The following is a 4,793-nucleotide window of genomic DNA, read 5'->3' on the forward strand; positions in this document are numbered from 1 at the left end:
TAACACGTACAGAGAATGAGGCCATATTTGAACATTTTCGTTCATCAAAAACAAACAAAAAAAAAAAAAATCCAGATTATCCGAATCACTAAATGATTATCTGGCGCGCTTATCTTATTATCGTGAGTACACCACACACTAAAAGAGCAGCCAGTAAAGATTTCAAAGTTTTCCTTGTCATGTTTGGGGTCTTTTACATTTAAAGAATTGGTAAAGATGTTAAAAATCGGTACATGTGAACCTCATTTGAGCCACCCGATATAAAAGACCATCATAAATGTGAAATACTGATATGAATTCAAAATTAGCTCTGCCACTCCTCTGTAGCAGTCCGGCTAAGGGAAGGGCCTATGTTTCCCCCATGTTGGTGGGGGCAACATTCCCGTCAAAGAAAATAAATCGTAACTTGCTCATCACTTTTTAATTTTTTAAATGAGTTTTTTTTTTTTGTAAATGTAATAATGTTATAGCATGTGATATTTGAAACCGGACAAAGATCCCAAAATATATTTTTTTTCTTTTCAGTTCCCTTGTTGAGATTGAACGGCGTTTTTTTTCTTCCAACATTCAATTTTTGCTCCATTTATATGTTCCATTTTTTAAATAGCGTGGCACTTTTTAACATTTTAACTTTCTCTTAAAATCTTATGTTGCAGGCCTTTTTTTAAATTATGTTATTACAATTTGCGGCAGACCGATAAAAAAGGTGCAGGAAGTCGCGAATGGCCCGTAGTCTGGCCTTTGCGTACTGTGTTACTTTTAACAATTTGTCATTAAGTACTACAGTATTACCGAGTTGTACACGTTGCTAAGGTCGAACGAACACCTGTATTGGTCACATTTACACCCCCCAGAACTCAAGAACGGTTCTGTTTATGCCTCGTGTCCATTTTCTCAGCACTGTCAGCGGTAGTATTAACGGCGACAGTGTTTTAAACTCCTCCAACAAAGCCATCGTTTTTTTTTTTTTTCTGCCTAGACGCAGCACACGAGGCTAACCTTTAGCTCCGTTTTACCTCAATTGATAAATGAAGCGCATTATGGGACGTCCGCTGCAATAAATGTTTCTCTTTAAGGTTCCCGTGCTCCCGGGACCCCCCCGGGGAACAGCAGGAGCCGATGTGACGTCTGCACCCCCCTCGTTGCGTCCCCTTTCGTACTGCCAACTCTCTCTTCCGCAGCTTGTAAAACAATCCGTCTTCCCGCTTGGAAAAACACGACTTTGCACCGCCGTCGCCTCGTCCGATAAATCCCTCTTCAATCGATGAGTAAACAACATTAGCGCCCGTTTCAAGAGGCTATAAGGGGATCTTGTCCCAAATTAATGCTTGAATATGATCCTGAACTGTTGAAGAAATTTAATATGTGGCACCGTTCCGTTCAATCTGTTGTTGAATTTCAGTGGCTCTTCAAACTGGGGTGCCCGGACCTCCATGGGTCCACAAGCCAGAGCCGAGAGGCCCACAACATAATTTACACTATACTTTTTTAACGGTCAAGTGTCATGCCTATAAACATTCTAAAACAGATATTGTAATGAAAAATACATATAACATTATTCACTTCAATGTCCATAGGAAAAAACAAATATGAGCGGAGAGCGCATCATCCGTGCGCAAAGTTGCGGTAGCCATATTGCCTGCAACGTCTGTGCGTTTTGTCGTGCTGCGACATTCGCCGTGCCACCTACTACGGGACACAGAAGCTCTTTTCAAAGAAGAGAACATCTCACAATCGAGTGAAGTGACCGGGGCAATATTACCCTATCGTTTCGAGCCATATTTAGATGATACGCGGATCACTTCTAACTAACAACAGACTACCAGAAAGTATGTATGAGCCAGCCCGGCCGAAGCCGTCCGCCGTGGACACAATCTTGTGAAGTGACTGGGGCAATATTATCCTATCATTTCGTTTCAAGCCATACTTAGATGATATGCGGATCACTTCTAACTCACAACAAACTACCAGACAGTAGGTATGAGCCAGCCCGGCCAAAGCCGTCTTGCGCGGACACAATCGAGTGAAGTGACCGGGGCAATATTACCCTATCGTTTCGAAGCCATATTTAGATGATATGCAGATCACTTCTAATTTACAACAGACTCACAGACAGTACGAATGAGCCACCCAGTTGGCGCCGCGATAAGCCACCCCGGCCGAAGCCGTCCGCGGCGCCGACGGTTACATCGACACCCCTGATTTATGTATGCGGATCTTTTGTCACATTCTGAGAGGATTACAAACTATTTTTTTTTTGTAGCTCTATACACACCTACCTGTCATTTGGAACCCACAAAGCTCTCGTCCTTTGCACCCGTGCAATCCATTTTTCACAACAAACCGGGTCTTTTGGAAAAGTATGAAGCGCGAATCCATCCTCCCGAGTCTTCGAACAAAATCCAGCAATAGAACGAGCCGGCATTTTGGCTAACACGAAGGAACAACGGGCTACCTTCCAGCAGGTAAAACTAGTAGAAACATACGAACCTGCGCTACTGCCCTTGACGTCACTTCCTGCTTCTTCTCGAAAACAAATCCCTCGAGAGGATTTTCATGCCGGGAGTGACAAAAATCCACATGTGTCAAAACCATGTTGTGTGGTGAAAAAAACGGATGAATCCATTCCGGCTGCCTTTTTATCATTAATAACATACTAACTAACGACAATGATTTTAAACAACAGCAATATTAGAAATTCCCATGCTACGAGATATCTGGCGCAAAAAAGGGCTTTCAAAAAACTGCACGGCGGAAGGTGTCCGGTCAGATGAGATTAAAATCGGTCTTTGCCGACAAGGAAAACTTTGTTTGGTGGCCACACAAAACATCTCATTGTCCCAGGGACATCATCCCCGCAGTGAAACGCGGTTGGCGATATTATCGTGCTGTGGGGATGTTTTTGAAGAGAGGTTGCCCTACTTAAGTAAAACCAAGTTGGAACTGAATACGGCGGGATTCTTGAGGAAAATGGCGACCAGAGTGTCGCAGTAATGTCAAATTTGAAGGAGGTGGCCGTAGCCTCCAGACCGGAGGTGGATTGAATAGTACATATCTGGAGTGTTGTTCTCTGTGATACCATCAGCCCTGACAGAAACCCTATCTGTGAATCCTTCAAAGGAAGTAAAAACCCGCATCTATAGACCTAAATCTATACAGAATCCTACGGGGCCCTTCAATACAAGTGACCTATCTCGGCCATCAAACACCTGCCGAAGCTGAGAACTCACTCCACCGCCAGTGTTTAAAGAGTCAGTCTGGATCATTCCAACAAAGTGAGGGGTGGGGGTGGGGGGGGTGAGACAGGTCACCCCTCACCCCTCACCCACTCCCTTCCTTCTTATATATGATTCACAATTCATTTATAATCATCAACATCAACTTAGGGGTGGAGGCTAAGGGGAGAAGAGATGGCGAGGGTGGACGACTTCAAATACTTGGGGTCAACAATCCAGAGCAGTGGCGAGGGTGGTAAGGAAGCGAAGAAACGGGTCCAAGCAGGTGCGGGGGCCGGACCCAAATGCAGGACTCCGAGGCGAGGACATGATGTTAGGCGTAGTTTTAGGATGGCTGGATGGCGAGGATAGCTCAACACTACACTATTTTCAGTGGTGGAGATACCTACTGTCAGTGAATGCAACTCAGAAACTCAGGGGACAACGAACTGGCAAATGCCAGTGAAAAAGACTCCAACTCAAATACACAGTCTAATTACAGTCCCATTGTGAAACAGGCGTGAGCGGTGACAGGCGTCACCGACCAGAGCAGTGGCCACGCCCCTCTTGCCCGTGGTCCAGCCTGGGTCATGACAGCACAGCTGGCGGAAGGTGTCTGGTGTGTTATGTGACAGAAGAGTCTCGAAACAGAACCATGATACACACTCCACATTAAGGTGCAACAATTATTCAATTAATCAACAACTGGTGAGGATAAGTGGGATGGAAGATGGATGAATGGATAGATGGAGGTATGATTATCAAATTAATCGACAACTATTTTGCGACTCAGTTAATGATTTGCCATCACCCTTGACCATATCTAACATCACATTGTCCAAATCTTCTCGGCGGTAAATATTCCCAGATATCTGTCATCCTCCATGAAAAGCACGTTTTCATGTTTTTACATCAATACAAAAACATGATAATAAAAGACATTTAACGGAAGAATGATCAACATTTTTTCCCCTACTTTTTGACATTTTATGGACCAAACCAAATCAATCACTAAACTTTGCCGTTTGCATTTTCTACACACCGATGCACGCGTCCTAAAGCATATAGCGTGTGACGCAGCGTCTCCTTGTGGCCTAAGCGTAGTACTGCACATCACCTGAGAAGATAATGTGTCTCTCAACACACGTTACATATTCTTTGAATTATTATTTTTTTCTATTCCCTACATTTAATTGAGTTTTAATATTCAAATTATGCATGTGGCAGCATCTTGAAATAATATTAATGAATATACTTGGCTGGCAATCAGTCCGGGTGTACCCCGCCTCCTTGCGGGTGACAGCTGGGTCAGGCCCCGGCACTCCCGCGACCCTCGTGAGGATAAGCGGCTCAAAAAAGTAGATGGATGGAATAGAGTTTTTAGGAATGAAACATCCCAACTTGTTTTTGAACACGAACTTATGCCACTGAAATTGAATGTTGATCATGGTGGCGGTACTTGGAGAGCGTGTTTTCATTCTTTTTTTTAAATTGAAATGTGTTTGGTTGTCAAACACTTTAGTTTTGACATTCGGCGATACAGTATCAGTATGTCCCCTTTAAAAGAAGAAATTGCCC

The sequence above is a fragment of the Syngnathoides biaculeatus genome, chromosome 17, assembly GCF_019802595.1.
Source record: "Syngnathoides biaculeatus isolate LvHL_M chromosome 17, ASM1980259v1, whole genome shotgun sequence".
NCBI classification, from domain to species: domain Eukaryota; kingdom Metazoa; phylum Chordata; class Actinopteri; order Syngnathiformes; family Syngnathidae; genus Syngnathoides; species Syngnathoides biaculeatus.